This window comes from Bombus bifarius, unplaced genomic scaffold (assembly GCF_011952205.1).
Source record: "Bombus bifarius isolate JDL3187 unplaced genomic scaffold, Bbif_JDL3187 scf7180000008056, whole genome shotgun sequence".
NCBI lineage: Eukaryota > Metazoa > Arthropoda > Insecta > Hymenoptera > Apidae > Bombus > Bombus bifarius.
Window position 1 is genome coordinate 897,339 of NW_022884421.1, and position 18,767 is coordinate 916,105.

The 18,767-nt window shown below is 35.1% G+C and overlaps 1 protein-coding gene across 1 annotated transcript in view; it reads right to left on the reverse strand.

The window, feature by feature from the left end:
• LOC117208097 (E3 ubiquitin-protein ligase MIB1-like) overlaps positions 1-16,792 on the reverse strand; it is a 159,764-nt gene extending 142,972 nt beyond the window's left edge. The window contains exon 1 of the mRNA XM_033448956.1: positions 16,463-16,792. The gene's annotated coding sequence lies outside the window, so the exon portion shown is untranslated. The remainder of the gene's footprint in view (positions 1-16,462) is intronic.
• Positions 16,793-18,767: the final 1,975 nt, after the last annotated feature.

Consider the following 18,767-nt stretch of genomic DNA (forward strand, 5'->3'; position numbering starts at 1 on the left):
GAATAAAATATTTAACAGTTCCTACCATCTTCAAATTTCAAGGTAAAAAGCAGTTTTATTAAAAAATTTTTAATAAAATTCCAGCCTTAAATAAAACACGTGATGACGAATGGGTATAAAATTTATTCCTTATCCACTGATTTATTTCAATTTTTCATAGAGTAAAGGGAATATTATTGCTCTCTCAGAAGAAGAAGGAAGGAGGACCTTTTTTTCCTCCATATATAAATTTCAGTATTTCATAATCGCCTGTTTACAAATTTGTTTCAAACAGTTTTCATTATGACGAAAAGTTAAAAATTACATAATCGTCGTCTAATCTAATATTAATCTCTTTTTTAATTCGATTTGCTATCTCACGATTAATATTTCATTTGCAAGCGCAGTACACTGGAACAATTTATACGGATCACTTTGTGTTTTACGTATTGGCTGCAATTAATTGCTTTAAATATTCATATCTCGGTATTTACGTAAGCAAATACGGGATGCGATAAGTCAGTGAATTTCGAAACTCGGTTTAATTGGCAAATTATTTTGCGCTCCTGACGAAATTAAAGGCAGCTCGCAATTAAAGTACTCCTCATTTATTCGATGACATTTGTCACTTTATACTGGCGTGAATTTAAATTAAAACGAAAACACAGAAAACTCCATGATTTATCGATACGGAGGTATAAATTGTGAAACTTTCGAATATTTATTCTTATGAAAAATCGACGCTATTGCCAACGTGAAAACTGTCATGGCTCGTATTCGGTCAACAAATGTTTGCCCTGACTTCCTGTCAACTGTCTATTGAAAGGCTGTTTCGTAAACACGATCAATCGCGAGTATCGAACATCATTGCGAACTATGCAAATATGCAAACCTTCTGCAACTTCCGCTATCGATCTTGCGACTAAAAGTATAAATTCGAAATTGTCTTTGAAACTGACATACCAAACAACTATTTCTATCGCTGACAATCTCGAAACTATCTTTTCATTTTATACTATTGACGATTGATTTCTTAAGATGCATAAAATTATTGTTCGATTATTACACGTTTATTGCACTTATCAACGATACGTTATCGATGAGATATCCCGTTGTAATGATAATTTTAAACCTCCTCTACATTTTTTATACATCGTTTGAAAATAATTTTCGCGTTATCAAGTTTAACAGATACGTTCAAATGTTTAAAAATATCAATTGCTCGAATAAAAATGATATACGTATTATCGTGGCGAATATTTCAAATTTTCTTACAGGCGCTAGAAAAATATTTCCAGAAAGATATTTTTACGATATTAGAGAGATATGAGAAGAAACTATTGGTTGGAAATTATCTATCCAAATATCAATCTTTATAGAGTTGAATATTCCTAAAGAATTAGCATATTTCCAATTTCCAATTCTTATAACGAAGTTCAAATTTTTATGTAAAATACGTAGAATTTATGAAAGCGATAATATGCATACATTAAAATTAAAAAGAAAACTTTTTCGCAGAGCAAGCAGCTTTTTACTTTCAAATTGCCACGTATAGAAAATAAATGCGATGTAATATTTAATCGACAGTGAAAAAGCATATTGAGGAAACAGCAATCAGAAGAGTGTCGACGGCTAATAGGATTTTATTTTACATGAAAATAGCATTTGGCGTATCGATGCTCGCCAGAAATAGCGGAAATATGTCAACGGAATTTTAGAATTTCGATTTGGCCAAATGCTATAATCGCTGAGACAATATTTTAACGACGCGATGTGAAGTCTGGATGAATAAAACGACAAATTAATTTCATACAAATCCTTTAAAGAAGATAATATATGTACATACACATATGTATATGCGTATTAGTAAATACTTCATAATTTGTTTCAATTCTTTTTACACTCTACCATAATACGTATCTGTTGTCTGTGTGGATATATTTTTTTTTCATACACGTTATGTGTTATATACTACGTATAAAATAAAATAAGAGGCAAAGATAAAATTCTCCTTTTCCCCTCCAAATTTAAAATCGTTTTAACAATTTTTCTCGGTTTCTAAATTAAACGTCTGTAGAAATTTATTTAGTACAACATATGTGTAAAAAGTAAATAAAATTAACATACAGATGTACGTTTGGTTATGACTATATCATGAAAGGAAATATCTCTTCCAAGAATAAGGAGCTTATTTTGCTATAGAAAATAGATACGTACGCTTTTACTTATTTCCCCTCGGGCCTCGCTTTTATCCGGGCTATTTGTCTTTCGATTGAGCCGGTTAATCGAGGATCTACTGTATAAAATTTCTACAACCTTATGATAAATAAATTTCAACAGCTGTGACGTATTTGTAAATCCTTTGCAACCAATTGCTGCACAGATCGAGAGCAAAAAGCGACCAAAAGAAACGGATCTTCCAGCGAGTTGTCCATTTAATAGAGCGTATCTACATGAAAGGAAAAAAGGGACAGAGAATTAAAATGTCTTTGTTTCTTTCCTTTCAGACGTAAAGAATAATAATATCTCTCCTTCTCTAAATTACGATCTGTGCGAATGGAAAATCGTTTCCTCGCCATTCGTCGAATCGACCTCATCAATATCCTATGATGATTATACACGGTCACCGCTTCAATTAAATTTTCATGATACGATTGACATTATTCGTGGACAGAACCGTTAAAAGCAGCAGGAAACGCGCGGCACCGGAGCTTTTTGCTCTCGAATAAAATCGAATCAGACTCCAGGGACGAGTAATTGTAAGGTCGAAGAGCGAAAAACGCCGAAAACAAGTTGCTAAGTAATCGACGATAGAGATAAAGTGTTCGACGTGTTTCGTTTTGTCTTTTTTCGTTATCGTCAGCAGATCGAGGATTTTGATACATTTCGGAGAAATTTCAGATTACCAAAATGAGGACGCACATAACACGTGAAAATATATAAAATAGATAAAAAGTACAGTTACGATATTTTACGGATAAAACAATTTTCTAAATTACATTTTGAGAATTATATTTCCGAGAATATACATTTGCATAAATTTCTTGTTAGACCGCGAAGTTTCACGAGTTTTTAAAAAATTGGAACACGAAAAAATGCACGGAACGCGCATAACATGGGGAAATATATAAAATATCCAAGGTGCGACGACATTTGCGATATTTAACAGATAAAATAATTTTCGAAGTTTCATTTTGTAAATCATATTTGCTGGAAATACAAATTTGCATATATATCCGCGATCAACTTACCGTTGTCTTTTGTAGACTAATTCTTCGAGGAAGAATGTTTCGTTCTACGTCCATGAAACATCGCGAATTCACAGAAAACGCAAATAGAAAAAAGCTACTTAAACTTCTTCATCCTGCCTCTACTCTGTTCACCATTCGCAGACTATCGTTTGAGATTACAATCACATTACGAGCAACATTTCAAGCGAATTGAAAAGTTCCCTTACACCTTCCTTATCAGCAAACATTCGACGGTGTATTGAGATTTCGCGAAGAAAACCAACACAACCCACTTTCACTTAACTCCCATCTGATATTATACTTGCTATCGCGGAACCAGATGTAGAAGTGACTTTATCGTTGAAAGAGGTTTTCTTTGACCAGGTTGTCGAATAACGATAGTTCTCCAGGGAGGAAAAAGAAACATCGTTAATTGCGACTAATCGAAACATATATCTGTCTATGTATACATGGCGTCCTTTAATTAATGATACGATCAAGACAAGGATTTTACATGAAAAATTTTACCGACTTTAAGAAAACTACCTCTTAAACTAATCGTTTTTATAATCGAATATCCTCGTTCTTTCTTTATCTTTATTTAAAAATTACTTTATTTAAAAATACAGAAATCTGAGGCGAAAAAGAGAAAAGCTACACTAAAATTAATGTACAGTGACTCGCATAATTACATTACAAGCATGCGATAACATGCTTGCGTTCTATAATTTAACCCGACCAATGTTAGCTTCGATGTGATTCGAAAAATGAAAAAAATCGCTTTCTATTTCTGAAGTTTATTTGTTATTTAGAAAATATTGCCAGAATAGCCGTTACGGTGTAATACAGCGGAGATGTAAAGTGCTCGTTATTGAATTGGTCCGAAGACAACTATAGGAACGAGTAATTGGATGCAATTGTAACTGTGATGGTCTGCGGGCAAAAGATCTCATGACCTTTCAGCCGTGATAAGGATTACTGTCTCCTTTGTGAGGAGAATTTACGCTGTTCCACTTCCGCCTTTTGTGAAATTTCTCAATTGCCTCTAGCGAACTTGATACAAGTTTTATAATATCGTATTTCATCGTGTCATAATGTTCCGTTATTTTATTACACGGTTTGTCAGTGAATTAAGAACTCGTCGAAAGACGCAACATGGTTTGAGATGAAAAGGTGAGTAAATAAGGAATGAGTAATCAGACACGTGAATTCTTTATAGGTTCTAACGAGATCGTTAAATTTTCCGTAATATAGAATACGCGAATAAAATCATAGGGAAGTTTTCTCAAGAAAAATTTAAAAGTAAATTCTCCATTACCGTAAGAAAGTATCTCGTGCATATTCACTATGTATGAGACTGCATATTACGTACAACCCAGGTATGAGACGAGATTTTCTAGCGAAAGTACAAGACGTAGTCTCGCAAAATCTTATTAAAACTGAAAAAACGAAAGGAAAGTTTAATTTAACATAATAAAAATATTTATATTAGAACAACGCCAGGAAGACTTTTCTCAAGTAAAATTTTATTTTCTCAATAAAATAAATAAATCAAATTGTTCAAGCAATTGTTTTCTTGTGTGTTAGTACTAGAAATAGTACTAACGGAAAAACTTAATTATAATTACATTTAAACGTCGTTTAAGTAAAACAACTTGACCTCGCTTTAATCTGCTCTAAAGAAAGGACACGAAATTAAGCTTTCATTATGCTCTTAATTTTCGAAATTAACCTTTATACTGTAATCTTCTCTACATGACGATTCATTATAAAAATATAAAATACTTGTAAAAACTTATTAATGCAGTACATTTTCAGGAAGGTACACGTTGCAAAGAAAATAACAAGAAAGTTCTATTTACTCGGTTCGTGTTGCCTTGTTACGTGTCTAAAACACGTTTCCTTGGAAAGAGATGCTCGTTTTATATTATTATAAACGCGCTTTCTATTCTAGTCGGAGGTGAAAAGGGCTTCGCGCCGCTACGTACAAAGAACGCAAAATCATTTATTTCAGTTCAAGGGAACAGGCCGACAATGCAAGTGAATGCAATAGTTCATCTCGAAGGAACGTCACCCGACACTTTCTGTTCCCGCTGCCCGGATAAAGAGTGTCATCTGAGTTAATGGCCCCTAATGCATCTTTCATTCGCATAGAAAATGAGAAGCGCGTACATCACTGATTACTGCGACGCAGAAGGATACCGCGCGTCTTTCGGTTCGTAGGCTTAATGCAAAGACTTTTCCCGATGAATTGCAAAAAGAAGCAGGCGCGTCAATCTCTTTTCTTCTCTTTCGCCGACCCCATTGTTCATTTAGGTCAGAGTTTTGGCCTTCGCGTCTGACCAATTTACTCAGAGTTTCCATTACGTGGTTCAATCTCTTCGCCAAGGAATTTTTTTACGTTTGCTTATCGTTTGTGATTGATGGTGGTTTTTGGTTTCGTTTCTGACGAGTTTACCGACAATTTTCGTTACGTGGTTCGATCTCTTCAGGAAAGAAGCTTTTTAGCACTGGTTACTGTTCGCGATTAATGGCACACGAATTACATCGATAAAGTAGATCGTTTCTTTACGAAGTATCGATTTATCTAATGCAAAAGGCTATCGACCTGGTAACCTGATTAGTCATTAATTACGCATCCTTTATTTCGATTTGTTTCTCAGTAACGTAAGGTAGAAAAATCGCATGATTGCGGTACGCGAGCTTCGACGTGGGTAGTAGCAATTTAGCGATGAAGCTGTTTTATTATTGTACAGGAAGTACCATTAATTTTATCAAAATTGCTCGACTCACCCATAACGTTACTCGTGGTATCGCTGCAAATGCTTACCTGTAACAAACAAAGAAGCAAGATAAATTTTATTGTTGAACGTACTTACCGACGATGTACTTATAATAATTTAAAGAAATGTAGGTTGTATCACTCGTTATTACTAAATCAAACTTCCGAATGCAAGGTAACGTAGCCAATTCGTCTAATTCGTCGTGGAAGAAAAGTGACGAAGAAAATTCTTATACTTTTACACAATTACACAATTGTGTACGTTACCTCCAAATGATCGAGTCAGTTCTCGAATGATAGATAACACGGTCAACCCTTTTGATTCGACGTTGAAAGAAAAAGAGACTTCTACGTTCTTCGTTCTTGTATCATACGTTGCCACTAAATCATCGAGCCAAACTTTCGAACGCAGGTCAACTTGGTCAGATGGCTGACCTGCTTGTCAGGGTAGTCGCGAGCGAAAGAAAAGCATAGCCATTCATCTGATGAAAATTTCCAGTCGAATGCCAATTACACCGATAATAACAGTCGCGGATTATTGGCATGCGGCAACGTTTCCGTATTCGGATACCGTCCGCCAGCCGTCTATCTGCAGATGATCTCGAGCAGAATCTATACGCGCTACGAATCAATATAATACCATACACACGAGTGCAGGTGCACACGCAGCCGTGCATGAACAACCGTAAAGACACGCACCGAATGCGATTGAATTCGGATCGAACGATGCAGCGCGCTCGTACGTGCACCCAAACGATCGATGGATCGATCGATATGTACACACATACGTATGCATGCATGTATTTTTCGAGAGGCCATTAGAAAGTCGAATATGAAACGTGGATGGAAACGGAGTCCGAGACTCGTTCTTAACCCATTAACGTTCGAGGCGCTGCGTCGAGAACGCTTCAACGTTTTCAACGAAAGAGTTTCGGAGCTCGTTAAACACTCTTGGCGTCCGTAGCCGCGAATTTGTTTAATAGAAAGTTTTTAAAAGAAAAATCGTCTGCGATCGGACAATCGATTCGAAATTTTCGATTCTTTAAATTTTGAAACTTAATAAATGGCACGTGCTGATATTGTAGTATCGTGGACGAGGGGCCTGGGGGGGGGTACCGGGCGAATTATAAACAAGCGGTTGCGGAAAAAGACACGAGGCTAAGACAAAAGACAAGGGGTTGCTAAGGGACGATAAATGAATTAACAGTCATTGTGAGTTGAGAAGTCAGAGAGCGCGAATTGCGTTGTCGAGAGAGTGTAGTCCGCGTGAGAGAGAGAGAGAGAGAGAGAGAGAGCGTTGGATCCGTGGTGACGAGAGTTGCAAATTAACTATCTAGTTGTCTTAATTATAACACGTTATTGCGATTAGTTCACGTTAAACGGCCATCGTTTCCTGTTTAACCAACATTTATTGTAAGTAAATTAATTGTAGTGAAGATTCTACAATATCGACTGTTAATTTATTGTTAATTTAAATGAATTTGGATCTTAGCTGAAATATGTGACGGTGCAAAGCAGAGTCAGTGGAAGTCGTTTTAAAAGACTGGTCTATATGTAATGAACTTATACTAGAAACATACACGAATAAACATAGTAGGCAAATTATGAAATGGCATACTGAAGGAGATGTACAAAGATTCCGCTACATTATACAGAGTGCAATGAAAATTAGAGTAATTTGCCCGGAGAGTACCAAGTCAGCGTACCTTCATTTAGGACAATGTAACGTTAGTTACGAGCAATAAAGATAGAAATAAGACTCAAGTGGGTGGTACAAACCAGTACTATATCAAGGAAATATCGTTACTTATATATCGATTTATATACTTTTATAATATTATTGCTTTCTTACTTATATTTGTAACCCGTTTGGTATCTAAGATTGTAATAGGCAAATTTTATTATTCATTTTTAGCATAATAATTTATTTAAAAGATATTATGATTATACTCACGGTATTTATTTATGAAAATATAAATTGACGTTATGTATGGTACGATATGATATGATATGATATGATGTGATGTGATGTGATGTGATGTGATGTGAATTGACATAATACGATATGATATGATATTGATATCTGCTAGATATTAGATACTCTGGATTCCTGGTTTCCAATCTCTGGTCATATCACGATCTATCATAAAGAGTATCGGTTTCAATTGAATTTCGGTCAACGATATATTTTTCATCGTTTAACACTCGTTCGATCCGAAAAATTCAAGCTACGAGTTATTAACAGGCTTCGTGGCTGACTTTGGACCAGGATTTGTTGGAAGGCCTAGACATTAGACCATTAGATGCTTGCACAGTAGACTGTTTCTCGTCAAAAACACGAACAATAACATGGGATTTGTTATAAAATCTACATTCAGTTTAAAAGTAATTTCTAACAACCAACAAATCTTTTTATACATAGATAAAAATTAAAACATTGATAGATTTTATAACTGAATCAAATAAATCAGAGAAATCTTGAAACGTTTGAAATAAAGAAACAACTGAAGCTGAGAAAGAAAATCGTAGAATAATCTTGGGATATTTGTCGAGAAATTCAATTACTACTAAAGAGCAGATTTTAACGGCAGACTTCTTTACGTTTCATAGTTATTAAAAAATCTGTCTTTTTATTGCAATTACATCAACGAACACTCTTAAGGCGAATGCTGCGTCAATACGTTCGTTTCCTGTTCTTTTTTTTTTTTTTTTTGTTTAGGTTTCCCTTTTTCTACATCGATTGACTCCTTTCATATTTCCTTTAGACTCGTTTTCTCAATCATGAACTAGTTCCTTGAAAGCATTTCAGAAACCTTTCAATGAACGGATCTTCGGCTGGTTTTGACGTTCCTTCGTCGTGGAAACGAAAATAACTATTTCGTTTCACCTTTCAGCGTCGTTATTCAATCAATTCTTGATAATGAAAATGAAACAACATTCATATACGGTGTCTAACGTAAATATTCTTATTTCTCCAATTTTGATCAGAGGCACGATAAAAGGAGATCCTTTTGTATTTTTATTTGATAAAACAGTTAATTTTGGGTGGAATTTATTTTAATACGGAGAATAGCTAGCGCCGCTATTGAGAGAGACACGGCAAATAGAAGAAGAAAATTCTTTGAAATTGCTCTCTGCATTCTTTAAAAGCGTTTGAATGATAAACACGCGGAAACCCGATTTCAATTTCCTTGCTTATTAGGGACTGAAACGTAATTAATTCTCAGCTACTTAACGAACACGTATAGTAGGTTTCAGTGGTGTTGTGCGATTTCGCCGCGATATAAACACAGCGTTCGTTCGTTTGACTTCCTTTCTCCTCTTCCCTTTCAATTACCCTCTCGTGTTTCTCATCCATTCGTTTCTTTTCCGGTGAACTAGTTTCCGGAGTAATGGTACGCCCGGCTCTTACTAAACAGACCCTGAAACTGACCCTTGCCTTTTTATTCGATGCAGCCTTAAGTATTTATTTCATTCCATTTCCTTAATGATTCGAAGCGTGCGAGCTGCCATTGATTAAAAACAGTATCGGTATTTCAAGGATTTCTGTCTTATTTCAATAAAAACACACTTCTCAAGTTGCTGTTGGCCGAAGCATAATTATGTAAACAGTATAGAACATCGATCAAAGAAAATTTTACATAAAATTTATGATCGTAGTTGTTCGAATAACGAGGGTCTTCCTTTCATTACGGTTTCGAGTTTTGAAATTGTTCGTGTTTATTCATTTCCTCTTCGTACAATATTCTTATAGACATCTTTCATCTGCCATCAGTTTTAACCTCGAAACCAATCAATTTCTTAAAATATAGGTCAATTCATATTCCAATCTTTCTTTTCTTCCAATTTTCTGTATTCGGCGTCCCAAATTTTGGTTACGTTTTACAATGCGTCTGTATTATTCTAAAATTGAAATACAATAGGTCCAGACGATATTCGCATAGAATCACACAATTCTTTGGATATACGAGGGAAGGCAACAATCTGTTTCTCTATTGATCTCCGGCACAGAAAATCATATATTAATCGATCTCAAATAAAACGAAAGACGTGGCCGCGGAAAAAATTCACGAAACTGAAATATAGCAAATTAAAAGAAAAAAATATAGTAAAACTAAACATAGCAAAGAACAGATTTCGAGTATTTGAGAGAAGAAAAATTTCTGTACGACGCGAGGGAGAGAGAGAGAGAGAGAGAGAGAGCAATTTAAAAATAAGAAACCAATTTTATGAATTTAAAATAAATACAAGAACTTTGAAAATAGGACAACAACGTTTAATACGGGACAACAATTTTAAAATAGAATAACAATCTTTTAAATAGAACGACAGTCCTGAGATAAAAATAACTTTCTTCGTCTGATATCTGCGTTAAATTTTCCCCCTCTCTATCCTCATTTCTTGCGGTCTCATTGTCCTCGCAGTCGTCAACCTATTAATAGGCGAGATTTATCACGAAATAATCCCCGCGATTTCGCATGGAGGGAAAAACTGGCTGAACCCGATACGTTTGCCAAAGTGCCCTTAATTCTCAACTAGTCCACGGAGGCAGCGAAAGTGGAGGAGGTTTCGTGAATCAAGAGGAAGCCGTAAAAACGTACGCGGCGATGTTCGGAGGCTGAAAACAACCCTAGATTCCAGAGGGTGAATCGAGATGGCAGAAAGAAAGGGGAAATGTGTGCGATAGAGGAACGAAGGAGAAAGATAGCTGGCGAAAGGGTGGGACGAGAACGGACGCAAAGAAAGCGAGATGGAGGCTCATGATACTTCTCTGGTCGTATCGATCGGCGAATAAAGCCGCGACAGACCTATTTCCTCTGCCGGGCATGTTTGCTAGCTGCCTACACAGTGTTTTGTGACGAGGATTTTGGCCGAAGGCCAAGCTCATTTCAAATGGACGTATTACATCATGAGTTTAGCGAATCAATGTTTTGTTGGTACATAACATCCCTTTCGCGCTGCTGATATACGCGACCGTAGCCCGTGTGTCGTGGCTGACGTACTTAACCCCTCGAATATGTACATATCGTTCGCATACTAGTTGCTTGGACACATCTGCCTGATTATTTATTTCAGATATTTCCTGGGAAGACGTAGAAGCGGTAATGAGACTGTAAGGCTATAAGAAACGAGGATGGGAAGGATATAAACTTGGTACGAAAATCAGATAGAAAATCTCCTTTATATTTTCAAAGCGTTGTTCAATTTTAAAACACTGCTGTCTCATAACGTTGATACGGATTTCATCTAATTCTTATTGTGTAATTTACTGTCTTAATTAACGCTGTAAAAGTGTAAACGCGCGTCTGTCGGGTTTACCGTGTTCATTAGTAGGTAATAGTCTTTAAAGAAGTTCGAGAAGAGCTACAGAATGTCGAAGCTCGACTATCGTCAACTATGAGCGCAAACAAACATTTTAATATATAACAAGGAAAAACATTTGAATCTACTTATTTCTTTATTGAAGTAATGTAACCAACAAGCGCATTAAAACAGTAACATCACCAGCATTCGGAGGCAATGAAGAGGTTTTCAAACAGCGATATAAAAGCAGTACGAAATGGGAGAAAATATAAACTCGCAATTCGTTAAACAGTTCGATGAATGACACGTGAAACGTCTTCGTTGACGGATTAAAGAAAATTTCTGATTTTTAATAAAAATTCGAAAATTCATTTTACTCGTATTTCAAAACGATCTTTTCAAGTCTCCGGTTCTCCAACGACAGAGACAGGTAACTCACTCTCGCCATTGGAAATTTGAGACAGTCACGCGTTGAGTACACGAAAAGGTTGTAAATTTCAAATTGCATGTATCTCGTCCGAAAGTTTCAAGATCTCTCTGACCGTTTACCTTGAGGAGAAGCTTAAATCTAGCTACTTTTTATTGGAGAGAAACTAGAAAGAAATCAAACTTAAGACTCTCTGAAATCTTATCGAAATCGTTCGAAAGAGAAGGAAGCAAACATGAGAAATACCGATCGCCGACGTTACGAGGAGGAGTCCTTCTTCGTTCCTTTTATCCTACCACTTTTGCTTTGCATCCGGCAAAAGTTCGATGCTTATTCCCTTTTCAAAGGCTTAAGCCATTGATCGGCTTTTTCTGTTCCGTTGTGAAGGTAGAATCGTGTGCGTACGAAAGATCGATAGTTCGATGCCGGTATATCATCGTTTATGGGATTTACGAGGCCTGTACTATCGCGCTGAATTACTAAAGGCGATTTACGTACGCGTACGTATGCTGTATCGTCGAAATATTTTCATCGAAGTTCCTACGCGGCGACACAATCGCGTATCGAGTAAAAGATAGAAAGGGAAATGAACAAGAGAAAAAAAAGAAAGGAAAAAGGAGAAAAAACAGAACGGAGGGAAAGAAGGGAAAACTATGTCACTGTGTTATTTCCGGTGGATGTACAAATAGGTTGATCCCGTGCCGTTGATTAAAACGCGACGTTATACACACAAGGGGAAAAGTAAATACGCTTCGTTTGATACACTCCGACGATGCTTTAATAAATTTTCGTCTATCGTTTCTTACGTTTCCGCGTATTTCCCTGCCAACTTGCTTCCACGCGATCAACGAATAGCAGCGTTCTGTGATTGACAGAAATGGAGCAAATCTGACGACGATTCAGGTAAAAACTGGTCGTTCGTGGTTCGGTTCGGTTATTCATGATCAGGGCAAGATGATTTGTAGAGTGCAGATTTTTATGGAAATGTATATTTTTATAAATGTAATTAAAAAGAACATGCGAAATTATGGTAGAGAATGAAACTTTTAGTAATTTGAAATTCATTTTATGCTTTCAAGAAACGTGATATTTCTTGTTTGGAAATTCGCGATGAAACAGTTCGTGAGAGAAAAGAACAATGCGTATTTCATTGCAATGTTTGAAATCATTGGATTGCTGGAAATTAATTCAAGGAAATCAATATGTAAAATAAATAATGAAGCAATATGAATAATTATTTATTATATGAATAGTATTATTCGTATAACAATGTGAATAAATTCTTTTAATAATAATAATATAGAAAGTGGAAAAAGAGTCAATTTAATAAAAGGATAGAAAATAAAAATTACTCTAATGAAGTTCACAAACAGTCCTTTTTGAGAAATGTAATGGATATGGTAACACGAGTGGATGAATATTTATCGGGGGACATCGATTGATTTATTTAACGAAATTCAAGTTGAAAGAATAGCCCGGAAACTGCGATCAATCCGTAACAGTAATGCATTAGGTCAAAGTTTAATTAACTTGATTTAATTCTGACGTAAGCAATGCTGGAGTGTGAAAACCGTGTGAAATAATCACACCTGTGAAATAAATATTAAACGCCGATACAATCCCTAACACTCGTGAATTATTCAATAAACTTTCGGCGCAACATTTCAACATATCGCCTCGCAGAAATAACAATCATTTAAACTTCAAACTTTATTTCATAAATTTATATGTCTTATGTTTCTCTAAGAAAATTAAACTGAAGGAAATGAAGAAGGAAAATTTTACGCTAAATACCATTTCTTAATTTCTATCACATAGCTACACGATTAACATTCCATCTTCAAGAAACCAACGTCTTACGTGCAGAAGTACATTCATATTAAAATGACATAAACAATGGTCAATTCTAAAGTAAATTTAAAAAACATTGTTTGCAATGTCATCGCGGTTTTATATTTTTCAATGTATGGAGCTGATCAGTGTAACTTTTGAAATTCTCATCCCTTTCGTACGCGAAACAAATTACAACGTAGGTAGAGCTTCTTTAATCCTCTTCACAAAAATATCAAAGCGCATAAGAATTCACAATCTACTTATGGGTACGTAGTATATAACCCTTCGCAGGATTAACGCGACTCGGCGAAGTTAGTGATACACCGTTTGTAGCTCAGTCAAAAATTAAATGATTCTTTTTGTGGCTAAATCTGACTATATGACGTTTAGCTAAGTTGAGAGACAATCCGTTGTCGCAACACCACCACCAAAATATTATGTCTATCGACTGTGATCGTAATCATAACCGGAGAAAAGGAGATATAGTCGGCGGAATGCTGAAGACGTTCGATTTTCCAGCAACCTGTTGTAGGATATCCAAGCGAAACGTCTACCTTTCCCCTACCATTGGACGTCGTACACCTGTGCCGGTTTCGCTAGTAGTCGAAACGTAGGCGAGAGGACAATCTGAACGTACCGGGAATAGCGTGAAAGCGCTATCGCCGATAGAAGCGGTTCCGGGATTCTGCTAATTCCAGGAATTACGGGAGCACCGGGCTTCGACATGCACGCGATGCCAGTTACCGCGAGGCCTCAGCATCCCTGGCACGGGTAGAGCCTCGTTTGCGGTGCACTCGGAGGAAACTTAACTCGACGTAGCACTCGAGGCCCGGGTCCCTTCCTCCTTCGGAGGAGCATCCACGGAGACTGCGCATCTGCTCTTGTTACAACTGAATGGCCCATTGCTCTTATACGAGAGTTTCGTACACAGTAATTCGACGAAATTTCGCCCAACTTAATATGTTGCTCCGGCGACAATAACGCCCGGCCAATAATTAATCCTGATAATGAGGTAGACGCCGAGCGGTGATCAAAGTTGCCAGCAACAACGATCCACTCACATTGCACTGTTATTTCTCGGTATTTTGTTATTCGTTAATCGATAGTATGAGCTTTTGACGAATTAATGCGACTTCCTTCGACGATAAACTTGGATGTGTGTTTTGAGGAATTTTGTAAGAAGGAAGTTTTACCTTGTGTGAAAAGTGGTTGTACACAAAAAAAAAAGAAAACAGTGAAAAAAGTTCATATAAACAAACGGTCTATCTGTTTTCGTTTACGAAACATAGCGAATTTTTTGTTTTGATTCTGCGGTATCTAATTACATTTACAGGAACTGCAGTAAACGACTACCTTGGATCTCAAGGTAAACACGTAGACGTGTTGTCATGCGGATCAGGTTACACTCTGAATGGTTTCTGGTGTTTCTCGAATCTGTTGATACGCTTGTTCTATTCTGGGCCATTCTGCGCTATTCTATTCTATCCTTAAGTATTTCGATATTTTCAACAGGTGTTGCGTACACACAAAATTCGTTGTATCTCATAAACGACGACAGACAAAGTATATGCTTACATGAACTTTTTTCTTATTGTTCTCAGACGTGCGATTAGCTTTCGAAGTGGATCTCCCATATGTTCTGTTACACCCTGTACTATATACATGTATAGTATAATATAAGAGTAATAGTAGTGGTATATATATTCTTACATTCATAATATATATTCTTACACTAATAATAACGTTTACATATTTATACATATACAATGTAAGAATATAGTAGCCTTAAAAAAAGTAGTCCTTGTACAAATGTGCTTCCTCTATTTTCAGATTTTTTGAGCATTCAATGACATAAAAACAACTCCTATACAACAAAATGAATTTAATATTCATTACAGTCGTATCCATGAAAAGAAATTTTTAAAAACAGTATCGCGGACACGAAAATGTTAAACGTGAAAGGTTCTGATACGAGATGTCGATTCAACTTTGTCGTTGAAACGAAGTACATGTATATATCTATGTTGTTGGTAAATGGAGTACATATCTTCTTATTGAGATATATTCTGATGTGTTACAGTTCGTTGAATGAAGTGAGTTTGTGGAACGTAAATCGAGTTCGGTGACGTGCATTTTAAACAAGGTACGTTTAATAGTATGTAGGAAATAGCGTAAGTTGAACACAGTTATATTAAAGGTAGTTGTTAAATATAAGATTGATTCGAAGGATATGTAGTACAAAATTTCGAAGTATATAATTACATATTGTTTTACAGATTGTTTTTAACCATGCAGACATTCTGCAATTCCAAAGCCATACTTGGACATTTAAGTGGAAAATTGTACGTTCAAATGCACCTGATATTTAAAATGCGAACACGCCAAGTTTAATTGGAAACAAAAGGTTATTTAATTAATAGAATTGTCAAGAACATTTAAATGTAGTATTTTTGTGAATTATGTAAAATTGTAAACATACTTTTGTAAACCATTTGTAAGTGTGGAATTTTTAATGACGCAAAACATTATCTTCATTTTAAAACATTGAAATATTTTTAATCATTTTATAGTATGTACATATTAATTTAATAATAAATTAAATTAAAAATGGGGAAAATGAACCTTTTAATTTACAATAAATAAACCGATCTTTCCTTGTCTATTATCATAATTCCTTTGTATTAAAAATTTATTATACCTATATAATATTCGTTAGTAATATATGTTTTATACTGTTCTTTTATATTCTTGATTTAATTTCACAAGAAATATAAAAATTTCCAGCGATTTTCTGTTAATATATCTTTACTTCTATCAGACGATCAAAATCCAAGTATAATTAATATTTACATAAAATATTACAGAAATTATAACAGTAGCTATCGATTCAATATTATTTATTCTTACCTTTCGTTGTTGAATCTTAGCTTCGCTGATCCTCGCACAATACATTTTTCAGGTTTCTTGATTCACTCGACACAATAGTTAATTAAATGCTGTGTCAGACGTCCTAATAATTTTTTCATGCTATTCAATAGCGTTTATTGCTTTCTACTATTTTTTATGCAAAATTTATTAACCGATTTGCAAGCACTCGAATATAATAAAACTAGGGAACAGTTTGAAATATCTACTAAAAAATATTACAAATAATTTACTAACTACGTGGTAAAAAATAGGACACAGCGAAACCTGTCATCATATTTACTCTTATATTAGCAAAAATTGTGAATACCATGAAATATTAATTATATTTAACAGGAAAACGAAATTCTATAGAGCACTTACGATGTATTAAAATAGTTTTAAATTGGAAAATATTGTAACCCAACAAAACTGGTCGAGGTACATCGATTAAACGAAAAAGTAATCAAATATTATTTATGATAAAAACAGACGAGCGAAACAGTAATAATGAAAAACAACCGTAATCTTCTTAAAAATAAGAAGTTAACTACAGTATTGCCATTTTGTTTCATTTTATGAACTATGATCGTTAAAAACGATTCGAAAGTAAATTCGAACGAGATTCGAAAGCATTAAAACGGCTATAAATACAGCATTAACGCGACGAAATACGTTGAAATAGAAACCGATCACTTCGTAAATACCACGCACTATGTTCAACCAGTAACGATCGCACTATATCATTTTTACCGAGTTTTATGTGGCACGTTAACGCGTTGCTATAGCTGTAACGATGTTACCGAGACGAGAAGCGGAGCACAACTAACACGCTTAATACACAAGCGAGGACACGGTTTGATATACGAAGTTAAAACAACAAGAAATATAAACATCGCCCTACACAACATTGGAATTTCCCCTTTAATATTGTTTCCATTCTAGAAACATCAATAATATTAAAAAAAGAATAGAGTTCGTTGGCAAAGATTTGCGTAGTAATATTGGTATATCGCGTGAAATAATATTCTTTAAATTTTCTACAATATCCCGTACATTTTTTATAATCTTTAATATATTATCCTTTAAATAAAACATGCTACTGTTCCATATTTTTTTTACAAACAAAATACGAACAAAATAAAAATAATAACATAAAACAATTCTTAACTTTTAATTTCTAAACGATACTTTCACGTAGCTTTCGGTTATTGATATTATTTCACAACATTATTTTCAAGAATCTGTATAACTAACTATCATTGCTCTCAATTAAAAAGTTTCAAGGATGTCACTTGCATCTCTTTGGTTCTCAATTCAGATTCCATTGTCTCAATTCGGATTACGTGTATCGCGATAAGCTTTAACCTGCACGGATGAAACGCAATGTTCATCCGATTAAATCGCTGGTTGGTAATTCGCTGGTCCAGCAACAATTTCTTGGAAAATTTACCACGCGTTAGCATCGCGAACCACAGGATTATCATGACCGCGGATTGTAAAAGGGTTTCGATGTTAGCATGGATTCGCAATGTGCGGAGGAAGTTGCGAACGCCGCGGTCTTTGTGTACGCGGAGACGTGTACCGGCATCGCTTAGGGAATATTCCATGAATCATAACGAGACCGGTATAATTCGCAATTTGTTACGCGTGGAAGCGCAGATTTTACAGTTACCGCTGACTTGCAGCGAACGACGTATTGAAATTAGACACGAAGTGGTGATATCCTAATTATTTCAACGACTGTATGGTATTCGAGCTGTCTATTAATAAATATGCCACGTTCACATGTATAGTAATTCGCGAAAATATTCGAACATTTATGGAAATCTTTTATGAATATTATACGTATTATGTTGTACGTATTACATATGAAAGATTATCGTGAATACGAAACGTTTTGAAATTTCATCGGTACTATAACGAGATTGGACTATCATAATTTGTGGTAAAGTTTACGTTTATTACGGGTAAATGTTTAAAACAAAGTTACAACGTGTATTTTACCTAATAAATTCTCTCGGTAATCATCTAACATTATTATTTCCTTGTAATTTGATCGTTTACTATGCATGGAATTTCGAATAAAACACGTTAATTACTTCAAACCTTTAAAAATTATTTATGGAACGACTATTATCTCGCCAATGTCACATCGCGATATTTTAATAACACGAAAGAATAAATGCTATATAAAAATATACTTTATATCTATACGAAATACAAATTTTCTATAAAATATTCCGCGGAATTTGGTGGTCTTTCTCAATTTTAGTAAAATGGCCATCAAATACTGAAGTATATACCT